The 23830-nt window shown below is 57.0% G+C and overlaps 1 protein-coding gene across 2 annotated transcripts in view; it reads left to right on the top strand.

The window, feature by feature from the left end:
• AJAP1 (adherens junctions associated protein 1) overlaps positions 1-23830 on the top strand; it is a 120488-nt gene that overhangs the window by 69365 nt on the left and 27293 nt on the right. The window lies entirely within an intron of this gene.

Genomic DNA, 23830 nt, shown 5'->3' with positions numbered 1-23830 from the left:
AGGAGAGGGAGGATGGAGAGGAGGAGGAGGGAGGGGAAGGAGGAGGGGGTGGACAAGGAGGGAGGAGGAGGGAGAGGAGGAGGAGGACCGGGAGGAGGAGGGGGAAGATGGAGATGGACAGGAGGAGGAGGAGGAGGGAGGGAAGGAGGAGGGGGTGGACAAGGAGGGAGGAGGAGGGCGAGGAGGAGGAGGACTGGGAAGAGGAGGAGGAGGAGGATGGAGATGGAGAGGAGGGGGAGGAGGAGGGAGTGGAAGGAGGAGGGGGTGGATGAGGAGGAGGAGGGAGGAGGAGGAGGAGGATGGAGATGGACAGGAGGGAGGGGGAAGGGGAAGGAGAGGGAGGATGGAGAAGAAGTGGAGGAGGAGGAGGAAGAGGAGGAGGAGAGGAGGAGGACTGGAAGGAGGAGGGGGAAGATGCAGATGGAGAGGAGGGAGGAGGAAGGGAGAGGAGAAGGAGGATAGAGAGGAGGTGGAGGAGGAGGAGGAGGAGGTCCTGAATCAGGGCTCCCAGGAAGCAAGAGGGATGAGCACAGAAGTGACCATCACCTTTGTCCTCCGTGGAGGTGCAGGCGTGGAGGCTTGACAAGAAGGCACGCCGGGTCACGTGGGGAGGCAGCGGGGACTATGTTGAGGGGCTGGGCCAGCGGGGATGGGGAGGGGCTTGGAGGACCCTGGAGGCAAAGGGCAGTTTTGCTGCTTCAGGCGGGTGCGCCTGCGGGCGTGGACGGTCCGGTCCGCCACGGGGTGACAGTGGGCGCTGGTCGAGCGGAAGCAAATCCTCGTGCGGGAGGAGGACTGGCCGCGGGGGTGCGGGACGGCTGGCACCTGCGCATGCGCAGCTGAGCTAAGCGCAGGGCAAGCTGGGCTCTTGGAGGGAGCAGGAGGCGGTAATGAGAAGGCGGTCTGTCTGGGAAATCCCGCTTTCCTGGCAGCACACATTCCCCCTTTCCACTTGGGAGGCCCTGTGTGCGTGGGAGGAGCCATTTTGCTCCAGGGGCGGCGCAGAGGGGCCCTGGCCTGCAGCGCCTCTGTCCCCAGGCGGGGGACAGCAGGTGTGTGGATTCCACCTCAGATGGAGATGGGGGCATGTAGGCCAGGCCTGACGGGTGGGACGGGGGTGTCTGCGGTCGGATGTGAGCCCCGGGGACCCGGGGCACGTGCAGGGGCCTCCTGGCACCTGGGAGGCTGGGCGTGGGAAGGGCAGGGGAGGTGGTGGGCCTGGCGCTCGTGCAGGGGGCCGGGGAGGTCCTGGTCAGGGGCAGGAACTGGGTGTTTCTCTCAGTCCAAACAGGAGCTATGGGTGGGCCATCCCTGAATGTGCAAGCTGGCTCTGTCCCCTCATCTGCAGAGGCGACCTCGGCGTCCTCACCTGGGCGTGTAATGGTCCAGAGGAATCGGAAGAATGCTTCCAGACATGGCCCTGCACCACCTCCTACACCCGTCTCCTGGGGCCACGGGACCAGCCCTGCCCCACTCAGACGAGGCTCTTAGGCAAACACCACGGGATGCACCGAGCATCGTGGGGCCTTCCTGTGCCGTCTTCCTCCCTTCCCAGGTGCAGCGGGGGGGGCTCCTCCTCCGTAGCAGCCTTTGCCGAGGCCGGAGGGGTTGCAGACCTGGGGGAGGACCGTCCTGAGCACACCCACGGCAGTCTCTAAGCAGTACCAGGACTGGCCTTGCTCCTGGCTGGGACTTGAACCCAGACTCAGAAACGAGGCTTTTTTGGGAACGTGCACTCCTGGATTCTTTGTCTCCATTTCCTGGCATTTAGCATGACTTCTGTCATTTTACGGCCACTTGCTCAGATGTCTGCCCCCCAGCCCCGCCACCTAATACTGAAAACAGCAAATACCACCTGCCGTGTTCAGCGCCTCCCCCGGCGATCGCCCAGCCTGGGAGTTCCTTCAGGGGCAGAAACAAACCTCCTGCCCCCGGAGCCCCTGCCCCCTGTGGCCCTGGCCCCTGGCACAGCTCCTGGCCCACAGCCGGCTGCACGTGGGTTTTCTGAACAGGCTGTACAAAATGCAACTTCTGTATGAATTGTTCATCAGGGTGAGATGCCGTCCAGGTCTGTAGACCTTTAGTGACAGGGAAAGGGGACACGGAGAGGAGAGGGGAGACAGGGTAGTAACGCGTCATTCCTTTGAGAGTCGCCCAAGCCCAGACTGAGAGAAGGTGCCACTTCTCCCGTGTAGAGCCCCACACCCCGGTCTCCATGCCCATGCACACTGGGGTTGCGTGGGCAGGAGCTGCTCAGGACCCGCCCGCCGGAGTCCACACCACACGCGTGGGCGAATGTGGGGAGCATGTCCGGCTCATCCAGAGAGAGCAAAGCAGCCACGTCTTGGAGAAGAGAGTGAGGCTGCCAGGCTCCAGGGAGCAGGGAAGCTGGGAGCCACTCAGCCGGGCCAAGGCTAACGGGTATATGGGGTACTGCAGGGGACACCATTGAGTCCACAGTCCTACGTGGAGAGAAAATGCACTCTGGTCTCCATGGCGATGGAGGGGAGCGGCGGGGCGCAGGCCGTGGAACCCCGTCGCGGAGGCTGTGAGCTTGACCTGCTTGTGAGCATGTGTGTCTTTGGGGGGCCACCACTCCAAGGCCCGTATCGGAGACTCGCAGAGGTCAGGGCTTGTGTGTACTCTTAAGATACCTGCTCAGTACTTCTCCTTTCATATTTCGCGGGGGGTGGGGGAAACCTTGGTAGTTGCAGTTTGGGAAGTTTCCCTGGGAGCCGGTGGCGGGGGCGGGGGGTGGGGGAGGCAAGCAGTCTGCTTTCTGTAGCTGAATGGGGCTTGTCACGGGAGAGAGGGCTCCTGGCCGCGGTGGCAGGCTTGGGGGCCCCAAGTGATTCCCCAAGTCTGGGCGGGAGGAAGTGGCCAGATTCCATGTTTCCAAGGGTTTTAAGACCTCAGTAAAGGCTGCTTGACTTCAGTGAGGATGAAAGAAAATGGACGAGAAGAGCAGAAGGGGGCCCTGTGCTGAAGCCACGGGCTGGGCTGTTCTCCCCTGGGCGTCTTCAGCTCTGCTCCCCCCGGATGGAGATACCCGGTGAAAGGCCCAGGGAGCCCCCTGCCACCAAAGCTATGGGCACAGTGGTGCCCGAGGCAGTGGTCTGTTCCGTGGTGAGCTGCTGCTCAGACCTGGGGTCCACACTGCTCCCACCACGCCAGGTGGTCCTTCCCAGCCTCGTGTGAATGCTCTGTGATGGCTCCCCCTTTGTCCCTCTCAGCCCAGAGCCAGGGTGTCCAGAGTAAAGACCACCCCAGGCCCTGCCCTCTGCGTTTTCAGGACTCCAGAGTGTGTCACCTGTGCCGCCACCCCTCCCATAAACTCATGGCTCCCTTAATCAGTATTTCTTGCATGGCAGCATAGAACAGGTACTCTCTGACCCCTCCCTGCCCTGGCCTGTCTGCCCCACGATTGCCACCTCCTGATAGGTGCCTTTGTGGGGTCCCCTCTTCTGCAGCATGAACAGGGCTTGTGACTTGCTTCTAACCAGTAGAATATGGCAAAGGTGACAGGTGGCATTATTCTATAGTCACTTTATAGCATACAGGATGCACCTAGCTAGCAGACTCACTAGGCAGACTTTCATGCTGGCCTAGACGAAGCAGCAGCTGTGTGGTGGGACAGGCTTTCCGAGGCCCATGGGCCAGGGGACTGTGGGAAGCCTGTGGGAGCTGAGGATGGTCCCCATCAGCAGCCAGCAAGAAGCCAGGGCTCTCAGTCCTGTGGCTATGAAGAAATGAATCCCGCCAGTGCCCAGGATAAGCTTGCAAGTGGGTTCTTCCCTTGTTGGACTTTCAGATGAGAACACAGCCCAGCAAGGGAGGTACCAGGAGCCTCAGGCAGTGGGGCTCTCTGTCCCCCACTGGACACCTCTGGAGCCCAGGGTCTCTGAGACCCCAAGCAGAGGACCCAGCAAATCCACAGTGGGACTCCTGACCCACAGAAACTGACATGGTCAGTAGGTTTGAGTCTGAGTCATTGGTTACATGGTATAGATGACTAATACAGCCTGGAAGCTAGGGAGTGCCAGCAAGCAGGTATGAATGAGGGAGTGAAGATTGTTTGGGTAAGTTGTGGTCATGGGTGACTGGTCCAGGGGGGCCACCAGGCCCTGGCCACCCTTCATTGGCCAGTGTGAACCTTGCCTCAGTCAGTTTGGAGAGAGGGACCAAGCCCTTGGAAACTTCCATCTTGGGCACAAATGACTGTGCCTTTCTCCCCACTGAGTTTCCTTCCCACCTGGAGCTCGGGACCTACTCCTCCTCTGACCCAGGCTCCTGGGGGTCCTGTCATCAGTCCCTCACTGGGCCTCTCATCTGGACATGTGGGCCCTCAGAGTGTCTGCTGGGCCTCAGCTCTGGCCGCAGATGCCCTGTCAGTCTTCCCGTAGCCCTGATGTCTATTGCCCCCTGCCTTCCTTCTAGCTCAGGCTAGCGCGGGGCCCATGGCTGTGCTGTGTCCTGGGAAAGATCATTGAAATGAATTATACATCAACACCAGAGATGGATCATTAATTAATAAACTCAGCCATCTCGACTTCCCACCCGTAAATAGCACCTACAGTGAATGAATAAGCAGCCTGGCTCCTGGCCTGGATATTGACAAGTCCTCCCTTTTCTGGAGTCAGGGAGACAGATCAGAGCGGGAACAACGCTGGGCAGGATGTGTGTGTCCCCTACCAACAAGCTTCATGCTCAGGCCCCGCCCACACGCTGGGTGCCCAGGCCCCGCCCACACGCTGTGTGCTCAGGCCCCTCCCATTAACCTAGTGCTCAGGCCCCTCCCATGCCCTGGGTGCTCAGGCCCCACCCACAGGCCTTGTCCTCTGGCCTCACCCATATGCCCGAGCTCAGGCCCCTCCCATAAACCTTGCGCTCAGGCCCCTCTCGCTTTTTGTACGTGCTCAGGCTCCTCCCAGAGCACTTCTGGCTTTGGTTTTTGGCTGCTGGGCTCCGAGCTCCCCTTGAGGATGACCTGGCTGCACTGCCTGTTCGCACAGTTCCGCTGTGGCGCCCGTGAATCATCGCAGCGCGTCAGCTAGAGCCAAATAAGCGCTCCATGCAAGAGGGAGGGAGGTCTTTTTGTTTGGGTACCTGTGAGATTTCCTGGGGTGCCGCGGGCCAGACGTTTCTCATCCCCATTCCGGAGGTCGGAGGTCCAAGATCAAGGTGTCGGCAGGGCTGTTCCTAACGAGGCTGCGAGAGAGAACCGGCTCCAGGCGTCTGTTCTCGCTTCCCGTGGCGTAGGGTTCGTGGTCTTGCAGATGGCCATCCTCTCCCTGTGTCCCTGCGTCGTCTTTGCTGTGCACTTCTCCGTGTCCAGATTTCCCCTCTGTAGGGACATTGGTCATTTAGATCGAGGTCCACCCTAATGACCTCATTTTAACTTGATGACGCCCTTAGAGACACTATTTCCAAATCAGGTCACATTCTGAGGTCTGGGGGTTTAAGACTCCAACACATCTTTTGAGGGGAGCACAATTCCACTCATAATGCTTGTCATTGGATTTAGGGCTACCCATATAATCCAGGATGATGTCAGCTAGAGACCCCTAACTTTGTCACATCTGCAAAGACCCTAGTTCCAAATAGGGTCCCTTTCACAGGTTCTGGGGGGGGGGGGGTAGGACCTCATCATCTTTGGAGGGTGAGCAAAGTTCAACCCTGAAAGTATCCCCCTTCTTCCCGCACCCCATTGCCAACCAAATATGGCTCTTTTGTCTCTGAGCAAAGAAACTGTGTCAACAGACAGGGCCCTTGTGACCCCACGGGAGCAGAGCCTGAGCCTGAGCAGGGAGGGGCTCTTCACCCACAAGAGAAGTTTCTGGAGTTTCCCCTGACCACGCGTGGATTATTTAGCATCTTATCGGAAGAGGAGACGGGGAAGAGAGGAGGCACACATGCTGCCATGTTGGTGGCAGAGGTTTCTTGTAAAGTTTGATGTTATTGTTGACTCTGGCTTCAGGGGGAAAAATAACTCACAAGACGCTGAAAGAGAACTGTGGACAGAGCCGCTCGGCACGGCTGTTCCAGAAGCCAGATTCATCTGCAGCGTACCCAGCCTCGTGCCTGAGGAGGAGGCGGTGGTGGGAAGGTGTTTACCTCCCTCTTGATCTTGTCTCATTTTTACAAACTTTAAAGAAAAGCAAAAACACAAACCTCTACGTCTGCTGGATCTGTCCGTTCGTGTGGATCAATTCCTGGAAGGCGTGCAGTCTTTCCCGCTCACCCAGATACCTGCATGTCGCGGGCCCTCCCCTCTCCGCAGCTGGAGATGACACCACGGAGCCCAAAGCCCGCCTTCCAGGCCAGAGTCGAGGGGAGACACATTTCTCCCAGGAAGAGAACACCAACTGTTTCCGTCGTTGGGCACTGAGCCCACAGCTGCTGGACTGAAATGGCCCCATTCCCCATTGAGACATGCGTTTCTCGAACACCTGTCAGGTGCATCTGGGAGTTGGGCACTCACAGGTGCACAAGGAAGAGGAGACACTGAGAGCGACACTTGGCACTTGTCCGGACCCGCTCCTGCCTCTAGTGCTTGAGCAACTCTCATCCCTACCTGGCTGGATCAAACCTTGCCTGCACCCCTCCTTCCCCCTAAGCAAGAAGCATGTCGCTTCTCCCCGGGTATCTTCTCTCAGTCTCACTCACAGATTCAGCTTCCAAAGTTAAAAGGAGATTGAGATGGCAAAAGCTTTTACCGTGAGAACATTTTATTGCTCGTTCTTTTTTTCTAAGTAACTGAAGAGCTGACATGCTCAGACTCCTTCAAGATGCTGTCATCTCCGAGCAGCTCTGCAGACTTTCCCTTTGCATTTTTCAGCGCCCCCAAAGAGTTCAGAAAAGTACAGGATATCAAAGCATCCCATTGTTCATGTTAAATATATACAATTTAATTTGTCAATTATACCTCGATAAAACTGCAGGGCATGGGGGGGTGGGGCAAAGAAAAGAAAGCTACAGGATTGAGGTCGGCAGGCAGGCGGGGGGCCACGGGAGAAGCTCAGCCCGCAGGGAGGATGTCCATCTGGTCAACCCTCACGACTTCAGACTTGGGGGGACAGCTGGAGAAGGAGAAAGAAGCAGGTGCTAGGAGGGTCCACGGTGACTTACGGAGGCCCTGGCCAAGCGAGCTCATTCCGACTCCCTTGTTGTTTGCATGGAGCTCGGAACGGGCTAGCACCTCTGGGACAAAGACAGAGATGCTCACACAGTGGCCTCTTTGCCTGGCAGTTTCTAGAGAAAAGCCAAGGTCACGCTAGGCTCCTGGGGATGCCCTCCTCGCCTCCCCCGCCGCCGGTCCCACCTGTCGTGGGAGGCTAGGAGCTCATCTGCAACCACTCTCCTCTCCATGGTGCCCATCCCCCAACACCCCTCCCTGGAAGGCGAGTGCCTCTCCTAGTCTCACTGACAGGGGGATGGGGTGCCCCCAGACGTTACAAATGGAAGCAGGATGTGCTTTTGGAGAGAGAAGCTCCACCAGGAGGGAGGGGATGTAAGTGTCCACAGGGCCAGCGAACACATCTTCACAGGCCTCTGTGGGTCCAGGGACAAGTCTTCTGCAGCCCCCCACTCAAAGAGCCCCCACCCTGCAGGGAGGGGACGGCTGCCTTCCCCAGAGAGCCTGAGGAGGAGGGTTGTGGGTGGTGGTAGGACCCTTGGGGTCTGAGCATGTTGGGAAAGCCATGCAGGCCGGGGGGACCCTGATGCCACATCTTCCTAGGACCTGTCAGTGCTGGGGCCTCACACGCCAACCTGGGCGAGGTGTGGCTGTGGGGGGTGGGGGCAGAACTGGCACCCGGCTGATGGAGAGAAGGGTACCGGTACCCTCACCCCCACCCCCACCGCTCTGCCCCCGCTGGGCCTCGTCGGACCCCCTGAGAGCCCTGGGGCAGGCCCTATGGCCCTGGCCTCTGTCACATCTGTAAAATGGCGCACGGTCCGTGGGTGTAGAATTGGACCTGGGTGCCTCCCTGTGGCCCCCTCTGTTCCAGATGCCCTGCAGATGAGCCGAAATAGGCTTCTGGACTCCTCTCCGCCCAGCGGGCTGCCTCGGAGCATATCAGCATGGAGAACAATTAAAAAGCTGTTAAAACATGTATTTTCACACTGGGAACCTTCATGGGATTTCCTGGTCCCCGGCTGTGGGCCGCCCCCTCCCCAGTCTTTCCTCTCTGCTCTTGTTGAGGCCAGGTCGGCAGCAGGGTCCCCCTGGGCTTGGCTCAGAGTTTTGCCTCTTTATAGGAACATTATGCTCCTCCCCCCCACCCCGCCCCCACCCCAGACTGCCTGCACGCCCTGAAGCTCAGATCACACAAGGGAAATGTGAGTCTGCACTTGCCCAAGGCCCCACCGCCCTGAGAATCATCTCCACATCCTGGGTCTGGAAGCGGGTTCTACAGTAAGGAGAAGTCGCCCAGCCAATCCCATGTGCGTGGTGATCCGTTCAACCCTCCATTCATTCAACCGACCACAAGACACTGAGTGCCCAGCTCTGTGCTGGGGGCTGGGGCCTCGGCAGCAGGCAGAACAACGCCAGCCCCCGGCCTCATCTAGATGCATCCAGTGGGAACCAAGTGCAGCCAAGCAGCCACCTACCCTGTTCTGAGAGACCCGATGACGCTGTTCTGGAGGAATGGACCAAGAAGAGTGACCCCTGCTCCCAAGCCTGGGAAGTCCCAATGGGCACGCCTGGGGGGAAGGTCCAAGGTGTCCTGACCCACCCGTGGCCCGTGCAAGACGAGCCCCGTCCCCCTCAGGCAGCAGGGGCAGGAGAAGGCCACTGTGACTTGTGCTATTTCCCCGAGACCAGAGAAAATTCTGGCGTTATGATCTGCCCACACGCCAGTGTCTGTGTCAGAGCCAGAAATAGAACGCGGAAGATTCTTGTTCTGATTTCTGTGCTCATAATTCCAGGGCAAGATGCCCTTACGAAATGTGGATCAGAGAGACGGTGGGGGAGAGAACGGGCTGAACAGAGGAGCGGTTCACGCGAGGTCTGCGTGGTGCGAGCGGGGCCTTGCCGTGCACCAGTTAGGTGCCTTCATAAGCGACCACGTCCCAAGCGTTGACTCGGCTCAGCCTGGGAAAAACGAGAGTGATTTGCAAAAGTCCCCTTCAGTCGTGACAATTGAAATCCACACCCAACCCACAGATCTCCTGGACCCCCAGACGTGCTCTGGGTGGAGGGGAAAGGTGGCAGCCAGATTCTGTACTCTTAGAAGAAAGGAGCCCGTTCCCTGAGCCCTGGAAAATGAGGTGGGGTCCGGTTTGTAACTCCTGCCTTAATAGTAGCAGTGACCTCTGATGGGTGGTGTCCTCACCACGAGCCAGCTTCTAAATGCTTGACTTCAGTCAAACCTTGTGCACATGCAGCATCTGGGAGACAGGAATACTGTCTTCCTCAGCATTGGAAGAAACAGAAGCACAGAGAAGTTACGTGGTTTTCCCAGGGTCACACAGCCTATAAAAGGGTAGAACGGCTATTTGAACCTGGCCTCAGGGATGTTATTGTAATGCACTGCACTACCCTGGTCTCTCTCCCATTCAATCCTGGCCACAGCTCCTTGGGACATATAGTGTGTGTGTGTGTGTGTGTGTGTGTGTGTGTGTGTGTGTTATAGATGAGGATGTGGAGAACAAGAGAGTAAGGTGTCTCTGCACCCTCTGAGGCCGGGTAGAACCAGAGGTTGAACCTGGACCAGCCTGGCCCCAAAGTCCTGCGGTTCCCAGCACCCTGAGCAAGCACACCCTAAAACCTGGAGTGCGCCCTCCCGTGGGGGGGGTGGTCCTGGGCATCCCACCCCCAGTCAGACCACTTGTTCTCTGTCACTCCTGCTGTAGCCCGCATGCAGCTTCTGTGACGTTCCCAGGAGGCACCTGCCCCGGGAGCTCCCGGTGACAGTGCTTAGAGCCTGTGATGCGAAGGGGAACAGAAGGTGTGTGACAGGGCCAGGAGAGCCACCTGTGCCCCCACATCACTGCACCCCCAGGGTCGGCTTTGGGAAACACTGTCTCTTCCCCAGAAGCCTGGAGACCCAGGGCGACCCTGCCACCACGTGGTCTCAGAGCACGTTTGACTTGGGAGGGAGGGAGCCCCGTGGGTAATGCTGGATGCGGTGTGCGAGCTGTCTCTGTGGGTTTTGTTGGAAGGAAACAGAAGGCAGCCCTGAAGAGGGGCCCATGATAGTGGCCGGGCCACCTTTGTCCCCTCCTTCTTGCAGAGATTCTAAGGCCCAGGGCTGTCCTCTGCTTCTGAGGCTGCGATAACCATCACACGTGGCCTCCCGGGACCCTCTTTGCCCGCTGCTCTACAGTCAGCCCTCTCCCCCCTGCCCACAGCCTTGCCTTCCCCTGCCCTGTGCCAGAGCCCCTGACCACAAACATTCCCCTCATACAAATCATTCCCAATCCCCTGTGGCCAGAAGTAATCTCTTCCTTCCCCTCGGTGCTCATGACTGTGTCTCAGATTCCCACTCAGCCGTGTGCCGCGGGGAGCAGGCAGGGGACCCACCTACACCTGGGATGTACAGCTCAGGTGAGCTCCCCCGGGTCTCTCCCTGGACATGGGGTCCTGGGGCTCCCTCCTGGGTGTGCAATGAGTCCCAGAGGCTCATCCCGTGATGGCTTGTTTGCTTGGCCCGATCAAGCAACACAGCCATCCTGGGAAGGACTGGCTAAGCCTGGAAGAGCTGAGTTGACACGGATGCTTCAGGCAAATAGATGGTTAGAAGCAAAACAGAGTTATCCTAAGCTGTTTCTTGAGGGGAGCTTGTCCCTTCCGTAATGCTGGCATGGTGCACGGAGCGCCTGTGCGCCCTGGGTGCTCTCATCGGAGCCCAGGCACAGGCTGGGTGGGGGGCCCTGAAGGCAGAGCCCCCGCGGGCTGCGGCGACCTCTGCGGGAGGTCTCTGAGACCCGCTGGGATGCAGGTGGGAGGTAGAGGTGAAAGCGGACGGGACCTGCACGCAGCCCGGTGACTTAGGGAGGTCGGTGGGGACGGAGGCCCCGTGGGAGGATGGTGATACCGCCAAGGCCCTGGAGACATGATGGAGGAGGAGGTGGGGCCCGCCTCGGCGTTCGGACACGTCCAGGTGAAGAGTGGAGACGTGGGGAGGGCCAGCAGTCTGTGTCCCTGTCCCACAGGGGACTAGGTTCCCATCTTCACCTGCATGAGACTCCTGGGACCGCCCGGAGCCGGGTGACGCGGGGCTCTGGTAGATTGTGCGTGGCCTCGGGGTCCGCCAGCCCTGGAGCCCGTCCGCCCGGCGCAGACGTTGGGCCCCGTGGACGCCCACGGAAGGTGACGGCCCCGCGCTTCTGTGTCTCCCGCGCGAGAACGTGAACCCGAGGCCTCACTGCTGCCTTCCCGAGCTTTCTGGGGAAATAAGTCAAAAAGTTAATTTGATTTTGAACAGATTCTTAAATCAGTTCCCAAGAGGCAGAGATCAATTTGCATTTCATCTCTCTTCCTGAGTCATCTCGGCTGGTATTTCACACGGGTTGTTGGTATTTTTCACGTCCTCTCACTGCACAGACGTGACCCTCACAGCATATTTTTTTAAAAAAAGAAGCCATCTGAGGAAGGGGAGGAGGCAGCAGACTCTGAGTTGTACGTGTATGTGGTTTGTTTTTTCCATTTTCTTTTGTACTTTGGTGTTTTCTCCTCCGGCCGGAGTGGCCAGTATAGACCTTGACTTTGACTTGGGTGTTCGGTCCAACGCACCTGTTTCTGCTCTCCGACCAGAGTGCAGGGTCTCCTCCTGAGTTTCTGGCTTCCGAGGGTCTCCTGGGGGTAGGGATGCCCCTCTCCACACTGTCCACATCTGGCGCCCAGCCCCTGGCCCCTGAGACGGCTTCCAGGCCGGCCCCCTCCCCATGGGCACCCCTGTGCAGCTCACAGACCCTCTCCTCTTGGGAGGAGAAAAAGCTCTGACAGGTCTCCTGCCCCCAAAAAACTGAAAGGAGGGACTCCAACGGATATGTGTCTGCACACCTGTGTTCACAGGAGCATGACTCACAATCACCAAAAGGTGGAAACAGCCCAAGTGCCAATCGACAGATGAATGGATAAACAAAATGCGGTAGATCCATATGATGGAATATTACTCAGCCTTTAAAAGAAAAAAGGAAGGAAATTCTGACATATGCTACAGTATGAATGAACCATGAGGACATTGTGCTGAGTGACATAAACCAGACACAAAGGGACACATACTGTAGGATTCCGCTCATGTGAGGTCCCTAGAGGGGTCAGTTCACGGACACAGACAGGAGATGGGTGGGTGGGCACCAGGGGCTGGCGGAGGGGGTACACAGCTCGCGTTTAACGGGGGCAGAGGGAAAGGTTCTGCAGACGAGCCGCCCGTTAGTGCAAATGCACTTAATGCTACCGAACCTCACACCTAAAAATGGTTCAGGGTAGATTTCACGTGTGTGTATATTTTATCACAATTTTGTTAAATTAAAAAAAAAAGTTGATTTTATCACAATTTTGTTAAATAAAAAGGCATGGACAGGGGCGCCTGGGTGGCTCAGTCGGTTAAGCGGCTGACTTCAGCTCAGGTCATGGTCTCACGCTTCATGGGTTCGAGCCCCGCGTCGGGCTCTGTGCTGACAGCTCGGGGCCTGGAGCCTGCTTCCGATTCTGTGTCTCCCTCTCTCCCTGCCCCTCCCCTGCTCATGCTCTGTCTCTCTCACTCTCCAAAAAATAAACAAACAAACATAAACATTTTTTAATTTAATTAATAAACAACAGCAACAACAAAGACCTCACAGAGCTCCATCCAGCTGAGGACAGGGTGTCTTGCTCCTGGTTCCGGCCTTCGTCCACAGGAGGAAGCATCCGAAGCGGACTTTCCGGAGGTCCCAGCCGCAGAGAGAGGCACCTGCGAGTGGAAGCCGTCCCGGCCAGAAGCTCAGTGCCCGGTGGTCGTGCAAGGGGACGTCTGGGCAGGGCAGGGGCCGCCAGAGCTGAGCAGGAGAAGGGAAGGAGCAGAGGCACAGGGAAGGCTGGGTCTCTCCGAGGGAAGGGGAGCAGCTGGAACGGCCTCCTGGCGTTAGGTTGCATCCGGAGGTTGTAGAGGTTTGTAGGCACTTATGTAACCAAGTCCTCTGGGCTGGGGGCTTGAAACGACAGAAATGTCTTCTCTCCCGGTTCTGGAGGCCGGGAATCCAAGATGAGGTCTTGGCAGAGCCGCGCTCCTTCTGGAGGCTCCAGGAGGTGATCCTTGTCTGCCTTTTCCAGCTCTGGGGGCTCCCAGCATCCCTGGGCTTGAGGCCCCCTCCCTTCAACCTCTGCTCTGTGTCGGCACGGCCTTATCTCCCTGTGTGGGTGTCCCCCTGTGTGTCCTCTCCTCTTCTTACAAGGACACCGGCTATTGGAATTGGGGCCCACCCTAACCCAGTATGGCCTCACCTTAACTCGGTCTCATCTTCAAAGACCCTACTCCCAAACAAGGTCCCCTTCTGAGGTTCCACGTGGATGAGTGTTTTGGGGTGGGGCAGCACTCTTCAACGCAGCTCAGGGGTGTTAGTTTACACTCGCAGTTCTCCCAGGGACTGTTCACAGAGACGTCTCCGGCTCTCCAGCCTAGGAGACTGACACCCCAGTAGCAGTGAGCGTGCCTAACACTCGGACCCTGGTTTCCAGCATTCTCCGTAGAAGGACCAGGGCTCTTTGGAGACGTGGCTGGTTCCAGGGCTGGGGCAGGTAGATAACAAGGCAGGCTTGCAGCATCTTGTCCAGAAAGGAGGGGACATGGCGGAGAGACCAGAGGCCAGCACCAGGAGCTCCTGCTGATGGGACCGGAGACCATTTCAGGCCCAAAATAAGAGCTGAGGCCACAGCATGTGGAGTAAAGTAGGGACCCCTGGGCGAGTAAAGAAGTGACAAGAGAAAGCCCCTCTGGACAGCAGCTGCCACCAGCACGCCAATGAATTCAGGCAAGAAACACCAATAGGCAGCAAAACCAGTGGATGATGGCTGAGCCGGGGCTGGGCCTTTGCATCTCGAGTTATTTCCCAGAAGATACTTATTTCCACAAAGAGGGGACGTCCCTTCACAGGAAGACACCACCGAGGCCCAGTAGTCCCAGTGGCCCCAACCAGGAGGGACGGGTCGCTCACATGCCCCAGCTGGTAGGAGTCACCAGGAACACAGCGTGGATTCGTGGTTTCTCTCCCCCGACCCTTAACCCATGAGGAAACGTGGACGAATGTACTAAAATGACTGGTAATTCTGTAGTCTTTAAAAATGCCGTGGTCACGAAAGTCTAGGAGAGGCTGGCAGGTTGTTCCAGATTGAAAGAATTTGCAAACAAGCTGGCGCTAAACGGGACATGTCGGCTGGGATCGGGTAGTGCTGCGACCATTGGCAAGTCTGGGGCAGGGGTCTCTGTGCATCCTCTCCCCTTTTCTCTAAGTTTGAAATTATTTCCAAATACGAAGTAAAGTAAAATAAATCACAAAATCTAAAAGCTCATCACCCTTTTCAACTACTCCCTAAGGCCCACCCTGCACACAGGACACGGGACAGAGGTTGTAAAAGCAAAGATCTGCATACCTGCCTCTGCTGAGATGGGGCCATGTGTGGCAGGGTTGGGGGCAGAGTCAGGGCTGGGACAGGCAGGCAGTTAAGGGGCACAGGGGAGCACATCAGGTTGTAGGGGATTCAGAGTGGAAGGGCTCAGCATGGGTACAGAAGCACCAAAAACAAACTGGAAGCCACAGCTGTCATTTGTGCCTGCTCTTCCTGAATACCCATTCACCTAGGTGTCTGTGTATCTGTCCATCCTTTCATCCATCCATCTGTCTGTCCATCCATCCATCCATCCACCCACCCTCCCATCCATCCATCCATCCATCCATCCATCCACCCACCCATCCATCCATCCACCCATTCATCCATCCATCCACCAATCCATCCATCCACCCATTCATCCATCCATCCACCAATCCCTCCATCCATCCACCCACACACCCACCCACCCTTCCATCCACCCACCCACCCTCCCATCCACCCATTCATCCATCTATCTGTCCATCCATCCATCCATCCATCCATCCATCCATCCATCTATCCACCCATCCATTCATCCATCCACCCATTCATCCATCCATCTACCCGTCCATCCATTTGTTCATGTGTTTGTCCATCCATCCATCCACCCACCGTCTCATCCACCCATTTATCCATCCATCCATTCATCCATCCATCCATCCATCCATCCATCCATCCATCCATCTTTCCATCTACCCACCCATCCATCTGTCCATCCATCTATCTTTCCTTCCATCCATCTACCCACCCACCCACCCATCCATCCGTCCATCTGTCCATCCATCCATCCGTCCATCCATCCACCCACCCAGCCACCCATCCATCCATCTGTCCGTCCATCCATCCATCCATCCATCCATCCACCCATCCATGCATCCACCCACCCGCTCATGCACCCATTTATCCATCCATCCATCCTTTCATCCACCCACCCATCCATCTGTCCATCCATCTATCGTTCCTTCCATCCATCCACCCACCCACCCATCCATCTGTCCATCCATCCATCCATCCATCCATCCATCCATCCACTCATCCATCCATCCATTTATTCAGCTGTAGGCCCTCAAATATATGCTGAGGCTTTGCCAAGAGATCACAGTCAGATAAGCGTAAATGTTTTTCTCAGTTCATACTCTCCCCACCCCCACCCCCCACCCCCAGTGAGTTTGTCTTTTACATTTTGACCTGAGCCCTTAAATGCTCTGTGCAGCTGGGACAGATTTGCAAAATGAAGGTCAGGTTGGCTCAACCCCATCTATAGGAGGTCTCGCCAAGAACAATTCCTGACTTACCTACTCAAAATTGATTGGGGAATAATTGGCCTCCTGACTTCAATAAGGCTCATGTGCTGATTCAGGCTTGATGATATAATTATGGGAGAAGGCAGGGCTGCCGCATGCCCTGGACTATCACAGTGCGAGGCGGGGACTGCAGTTCAGGAGGTAAAGCGATGGGGCATTTTCATTCGGGAGGGAATGGGGTCTGTCTGGATGGGCTGGGGGGCTGTTGAGAGGGGTTATAGGTAGGGAGTAGGAGAGAGGACACATGGACTCCTGGGCACTGCCACTGTGACTTCAAGGGACATCTGAGCCCAAACTGGCCCTTTGAGTGCCTGAGTCATTTGTCAAGGGCAGCAAAGCCCAACCAGAGCTTCACTGCACACGGTGTAGCCACTCATACGTGGCTTTAGCCCAGATGGAGCCTTGGCTCCCAAGTGCTAGATGTAGCCATTCTTCCCGTGTTCAGCTTAAGCGTAATCCTTACGTGTGTATAATGCTTCATGATTTTTAAAGGACTCTCAGACTTTTTTTCCCCCTCTGGCAGATGAGTAGGCTGAGAATTTAAGTGATTTGTCCAAGGTCAATGAATCAATCAACAGAGCTATTATTGAGCTCTGTCAGAGAGCACGGTGTTGAGTGTCACAGAAGAGGCTCCGTGGAGGAAGACACGGGCTTGACTGGGCTCAGCCAGAGAGAGGGGGGGATCTGAATATAGACACAGACACGTGCGTGCACAGGCACATATCCGCACATGCACACTACAGACTTCTGCACACACATATACACAAGCGTGCACTTAGGTGCACATGCCTGCTGGCTCAGCTGTGTGCATGCAGCGCACACACACACACATAGACACACACACACACACACACACACACACACACACACACTGCAGTTGAACCAAGCACACTGGTTAGCCCAAGGGCAGAGGCAGCGCCATGAAGAGTGACAGGAAGGCAAAGGAAAAACCATGTGGGTTATGGGGGCTTCAGGAGAGAGGTAGACCCGAGGAGGCTGGGTCCTGTGCTCAGCAGCTCTTGAGGGACCCAGGGGTGCAGACCCTACCTGCGCCTTCTCCATCCTGGGCCAACACCACCACCACGCCAAGGATAGAGCCCCTTAGACAGTCTCTTTGGAAGGAAAGAAAGAAGACAATCCCAGTGGGACTTCCAGCTGCCTTTGCCCGCCACTGCTAGAATTGAAGTAATCAAAATCATCATCCCATGCAATCATGCCAAATAATAACGAGTAATGCTAACGGACGGCCATCAGAGACCCCCTCAAAAGCCGGAGTTTGTTGGGGAGTCCAGGATGACACTTTCCTGAATTAATTGTTCCGGGCCCTCCTGCTCAGCCCATGCCAGGACGCGCCAGGCGTGGGCTCCCACGCTGAAGCAGACTCAGGTGTGATTCCGGGCTCCCTTCCTCCGAAGAGGGAACAGGTGTCCCGGCTTCACTGTTTTCCTTCCCCCATTATGAGCCTTTGGCTTCCCTCCATGTCTTGGGGAGTCATGCTGCCCCCACTTCCCATCCTGGATGGCAGGTAAAGGTCTGGGGTGCTTTGATTAGAGAATAGTAAAGCTCAGTACAACATTGAGCAGGGAGCCTGGGGGAGCGCTCCTCTGGGGTTCCCCGCCTCCTCCCGCTGGATGCTCGCACCACCCTCCCCCTGTGGGTCAGCAGCACGCTCCTTGGATTGATTTAGCTCAGGCATGAATGATGCATGTCTTGGAGTTTTCAGAGCACCGGGATGGAGCACTGAGGGTGGGGATGGAATGTCCTCTCTGAAAGGTGCGAGGGAGGCGTGCCCTCTGCGTTCGGCTTTGAGTCCAAGGTAGGCAGATCATTTGGGGATCTCTGGGAAGTCTGGCCAGCAGAAGCCACTGAGTAGCGGGAAACACACTCTCGTGGAGAAGGTCCTCCTCCCAAGTCCCTCCCTGCTGGGTGAGTGGCCTTCCTAGGTGTCCAGCTGGGACTGGAGTGCCCGTGGAGAGAAGGAGGGTTTGGAATCAGGCCGAGCTGAGTCTGAACACGGGCTCTGCTCCTTTGGGGACTACAGGTGACCTGGACAAGCTTCACTGTCCCCCACCGCAAGGTGAAGATTGCAGAATCCACCTTGTGACTTTCCTGGGGCCTCCAGGAAACGCGTGGTACTGGAAACAACAGAAATTTATCGCCTCCCAGTCTGGAGACTAGGAATCTCAAATCCAGCTGTGCATAGGGCTGTGCTGCCTGTGTAGGCCCTGGGGGAGGATGCTTCCTGCCTCTTCAAGTGCTGGGGCTCCAGTGGCTCTGGGCTCGGGACCCCATCACTCCAAGCTCTGCCCCGTTTTTTGTGTGGACTTCCCCCTCCCCCGTCTCTGTGCGCCCCGGTCCCCCTCTTGTTTCCACCTCTCGTTGGATTTAGGACCCACCCTAAGTCCAGGATAATGGAGGTCTTTAACTCATTATGTCTCCCAAGTCTCTCTTTCCAAATAAGGTCACATTCAGAGGCGCAGGGAGTTAGGACTCTGGCATATCTCAGCGGGCTGCTCTCTGTCCTGCTACACGTACTTTGTGAGATTTTTTTTTTTAACATTTTATTTATTTGTAATCAGGGGAGGGGCAGAGAGAGAGAGGGAGACAGAGGGTCCAAAGCAGGCTCTGTGTTGTCAGCACAGAGCCTGACACGGGGCTTGATCTCACAAACCGTGAGATCACGACCAGAGCCGAAATCAACAGTTGGACAGACGCTCAACTGACCGAGCCACCCAGGCGCCCCCACTTTGTAGGGATATTATTGTAGGACAAGCAATACCATGTGTAACAGGCCTGCCCCGGCACCTGGCTTGTAGCAATGGCCTGACAGGTGGTGGCCGGCTGTCATCATCCTCGGAAGGACCCGAATGTCCAGCACTGACTGCTCCCAGTCTGCTCCAAAGCCGATTTCGCACCATGGCTGAGAATTCGTTGTGTGGCTCAGGATGATAACAGTCACGTTTAGTACAGACTACTTGCACTGCACTCTGTTCTTTCAAATTTCCGTTCTCTGGTCGGCACCAGCTGGGACGGTGCTTCTGCAGAAGGGACACCAGGCTTTAGGTTCCCCTGTTCGCTTGGTTGTCCTCAGCGTGGCCTCTGGAAATGCACCCTTCCCTGAGAAATCGCCTGCCCCACATTGGGATTTTAGTTGACGAGGCGGCTGGTGACCTTTGGTGTCTCAGGTGAGACAATGGTGCATCACCGGTCACCGCACGCTGCAGTGGGAAGGTGCCGGGTCCCCGTGGTCCCTGCACCTGCTGGATGGTACAGAGGGTGCAAACCGCCTGCAAGGAACCCTCGCTCCACAAGGCGGGTGGGCGGGCCAGGCCGTGCTGCTGGGAGACTGTGCTGGTCCAGCCCACGGCTCTGCCACAGAAGACCCTTCCCCTGAAGGTTCAGCTGTCTGACCCCATGGAATCCCAACTTCACTGTTAGTGTAGCTCCTTGGGGCTGTTGGGCTCAACAGAAATTGTGCTCAACTGTCTAGAGGCCGGGAGTCTGGGACCCAAGTGTGGACAGGGCCATGGGGAGGATCCTTCCCACCTCTTCCACTCCCAGGGGTTCCTGGGAGTCACCTGGAACCCTGCCTCTGTTGCCGCATGGCCTCTACCTTCTGTGTGCGTTTCTGTGCGCCCCCCTTTCTTATAGGGACACTGGTCACCTTGCCCCGGTATGACCTCATCTTAACTAATCACGTCTGTACGACCCTGTGTACAAGTAGGGTCACATTCTGAGGTTCTGGGGTTGGGACTCCAGCCTGTGTCTTGGGGGAACACTTTTAGTTTCCAAACTCTTGCACATGCCAAGCCCCCACCCCCACCCCTGCGCTCAGCCTCGAAAGCTCCTGGCATTTCAGTCCCGTTGGCTTTGTATCCCTGCTGGGTTGTGAAGAACCAGGGAGCAGCCGACGGGTTGCCCCCAGGCCCCACGGGCCCCACACGTCTGCCTCGCACGGGACATGAGTCAAGCGCCACCTTCGAGCCGTGCCGGGCTTTGCGTCACAGAGACGCCTTGGAGAAGTCCCCTTGTCTTGGAACCTTGGTCTTTTTATCTGCAAAGCTGAGATAACATCTGACTTGCCACCCGCTGGGCCTGAGCAGCATGGAGGCAGGGACACTGCAAGCCCAGGGCGTGGGCCTCACGGGCCGCAGGTGCTTCTGTGCATTTGCACCTGCCCTTCTCAGAGCGAGTGCTCGGAGGACAGTTGACCGGGAGGGAGGCTGTGTGGGAGGCGCGAGCAGAGAAGGGGCGCTGCAGGTAGAATGAAGGGATTTGGGTGTCTGCTCGTCCACCAGGAACATGCACAGAGGGACACAGCAACCGGGACACTGGAGGTGTGCAGGGCCCCCGCACGTAGGGGAGGGCGTATGCGTGTGTGGGTTCTGTTTGCCGGTGTGTGTTCACACGCATGCACCAGAGGAGATGGGAGGTGTGGAGGCATTTCACAATGCCCTTGAGACCTCTGAGCTACACAAGGGCCTAGGAGGTGACCAACGGGACCTGACGGGTGACCTTGCCACCCTCATAACTCTTTTAAAAATGGGTTTTGAGCCTGAGGGAGCTGTGTGCCTGGCAGTCGCTGCCCTTACACACAGAATGCCATCCTTCTCCAGAGCAGGACCAGCGGGTCCCCTAAGCATGGGGCTGATGTGGGGCACGTGCCATGGCGGGGGGCACCGCAAACCCCAGACGTCTCCTGTGAGACCCCTTCGTTCTCCACCCCCATGGGGGGACACTGCAGTCACCTCAGGAGGAGGGTGAGGTGGACCCCTGTGTGGTCTGATTGGACTAGAGAAGAAGGGATCTAACCTTCCGAGAGAGGGAAAGAGGGAAAGAGAGAGAGAGAAGAGCGATGTGGGTGTTCATCTCCAACAACACCATCCAGTGTCCCAGGGAGAGGGTGACGGTTCAGATGGGGTGGCCCAGAGACAGGGACGAGAACCCCACCACCCTGACCCAGACTGGGGGGGGGGTGAGTGAGGCAGTGGTCACTCTTGCTGATTCCTGTTGCAGAATCCAAGATGTGGAGTGGTCAGCCAACCTCTCTGCCTGGGGTCGCCAAGCCGGTGGTGACCGGGCCACTTCTGGAACCTGCCTCGGTGGCCCGAGCCCAGCCCTCCATTGCCCTGGGCGCTCCCACTGCCAGGGACTCCTGCGGGGCCTGCCTGGGCAGGTGCACCTCCCACACCACCCTTTCTTCCTCGTCATGATCGTTTCTTCTTCACCTCCATCCGGAGATAGTATCATGGGTGCCGGATCTGGCAGAGCTCTTTGTGGCCTGCGGAGGGTTTGGGCATCTTGGCCCAGTGCAGCCTGGAGCACATGGGTGACTCTGAAGGAACACTCCGATCCCCAACAGTTCCGGAACGTGGGCTATATGATGAGCCTGGGGGGCAGCGCTCTCTGCCTCGGTGCGGGGGCCTCTCTGCCCAGCCCACAGCCGGGGTGTGCCACAGCCCTCATGGTGTGCACGTTCTGCCGGGGACCTCTTCCCCGGTTTTACCCAGGACCTGGCTTATGTCACCCGAAGACGAGAGACCTGGTGAACACACCAGATGATAGCGTTTTGTGCGAGAGGACGGAATGCAGTGGAGACAAAAGCCAAGGGAAAAAGCATCCCTGCTCTTTGCAGTGTGCGTTTCCATTTCAGGAATGATGAGAGCGGGTCACGGAGCACTGACTCACGGCCAGACCTGGGCAGACGCCCAATGCACAGGTACCTCTGAACACAGAGGCTGAGGGGCTGGCCAGGGTGGGGGTGGGGACCTGGCTCCTGGACTGGGCCTCCTGCTCACCCCCCGTCCTAATGCCACCAGACCCCCTCCAGGCCATACACCTGCCAGCTCCCTGGATGGTGACGGCGCTGCCCGCAGTGAGACAGGACAAGTTAGCCAGGGAAGCCGCTGTGCAGAGTAAAGGGCTCGGTGCACGGAGGAAATCATCACAGATGCACGAGGAGGGTAAAGCCGAGCGTGTCCTGAAAGGAGGGGCTGAAAGGAGGAGGGACCACTGGCGACATCCACGAGGATGGAAGGACAAGGAAGGAACAGGTTTGCTTTGTGCTTAGGGGTGCAGGTACCCCAGGGCAAGATCCCAACAGACAGGACGATGAGAACAGAAGATGCCGTGGGCCCGGTCAGGGTGGAAATGGTAACCATGGCTCTGAGAGTTGATGGGATTGCCTGGGCGGGGAGAGCGCAGCGCAGTTGCTGTGAACCCCGTGTCTGCCGCCCTGCGGAGCTAGGAAGGCCGAGGGTCCACCTGGCACAAAGCAGGTGCTAAACAAACAGGAGTATTATGTCGCAGGGTGTAAATCAGATACATAAGCGGAGCTTAACACAGCTTGTGCGTGGAGTCCTCGGAGACGGGGGCTTCCATTCGTTCTTTGCTTCTCAGCGACACCCCTCGCATCAGGACCCAGGATTTTCTTGTTGCTCTGAATCCCTTCAGCCAGTAAGAAATGATCTTGACTTCCCACGCCTTCTTCCCACACATCTCCGCCCAATTACGCTGTCACCTCAATGATTTATTCCTCTTACAAGGAGTTTGCCTCTCAAAAGGCATGTATAAAACCAGGACCAAAATGGTGAATTCAAGGCGTCAGATGCCGGCTGGAGCCCCAGGACGTGGCAGGTCTTGGGGAGCCCACGGAGACACATCCTGATGCAGAAGAGACCGTGTGCCCCATTTTGCGTGGGCCTCGTCATGCTCCTGTGGTTCCTCACCACGTGGCCCTTGTTCTGGCCACCAGACAGGTCCCGCCCAGGGCCTTTCCTGATGGTGTGTCCCTCCTCTGAAGAGTCCAGCTGGAGCCCATCACAGACCTCCTCCTCAGGCAGAATCTTATGTCGCTGCTGCTGGAAAGGCCCGACTGTGCTGATCAACCCAAAGGTTTTCAAAGTCCTTTCTAGTGAAACCTTGTACCCCCAGTACAGAGAACAGGTTGAAGGAGGACAGCACAGGAAGGAGAGAGAGAGAGGGCCTCGGGCCCTCCTCGATTCTCCTCCAACCCCTGAAAGTACAGTGTCCAGCCTCAGCAACCGATGTAGACTCAGGTCCTCATTACACAAGTGGGGAGAGCAGGACCGAGAAAGGAAGAAACCCCATCTGCCCAGGGCCAGTCCCACCGGAATTAGCGGGAACCGATTCTGTTTGCTTCAAAAATACCCACATGTTTTATTTGTATGCGCACATATGAATTATTCACGTACGTGATCTGTACATGAGATATTAGTATTTATACGTATCGCCGTTCCCTCCGGAAAGTCTCAGTCTTGTAACCTGTTCTCTTTACTATATTAACCACCTGTAATTTTGGAGTTAGCACCTGGTAACACAAACACCTATTCTGTGAGACCACTGCTTTGGTCTGTTGTGTCCTTCCTCTTGGATTTTACTCTTTGGTGCTGTCCTCTGGTGTGCCTGGTAAACTTGCGTTCAGTGCTGGACATTGTGGATGAGAAGCGGTGGACAGGATTTGATCTGAGGTGGGCGCACATCAAAAGGGTCGTATATTTCATAGCGCGTGAAGATGAGTTGCAATTAGAATGTCAGTGGCCACAGGCGGAGTCTTCCTGGGACACGGCTGCACCTGTTGCTTTGCCTGTATCTGTGGCAGCTTTGGAGATGAGACCCTATCAGCCTCCAAGCCTAAACCGCTAACCCCTGGTGCTTCACAGGAAACGTCTGGGACTCCTGCCCCTGAGGCCACCCCTCCGCCACCTCGGCTGAGATCATGAGGACTGGAAGCTAGGTTTCCGTCTTTCTGGAAGGCCTGTCCCCCTCGGAAGGCTTCAGCCCCCATTTCTGTCTGCAGCCTACACACGCCTCCTTGACTCCAAACGGTTGTCATCTTGGAGGTGGGACAACAACGCCTCTTCTGTTCTTCAAACTCGCAGGGAGTTCCTGGCTTCTGATCCCCCAGACTGAGGTGGTTTCTGCTTATTCT

Source organism: Neofelis nebulosa, chromosome 2 (assembly GCF_028018385.1).
Source record: "Neofelis nebulosa isolate mNeoNeb1 chromosome 2, mNeoNeb1.pri, whole genome shotgun sequence".
Classification (NCBI taxonomy): Eukaryota; Metazoa; Chordata; class Mammalia; order Carnivora; family Felidae; genus Neofelis; species Neofelis nebulosa.
Note: the sequence above shows the minus strand (reverse complement) of the source record. Positions and strands in the feature narration are given on the sequence as shown.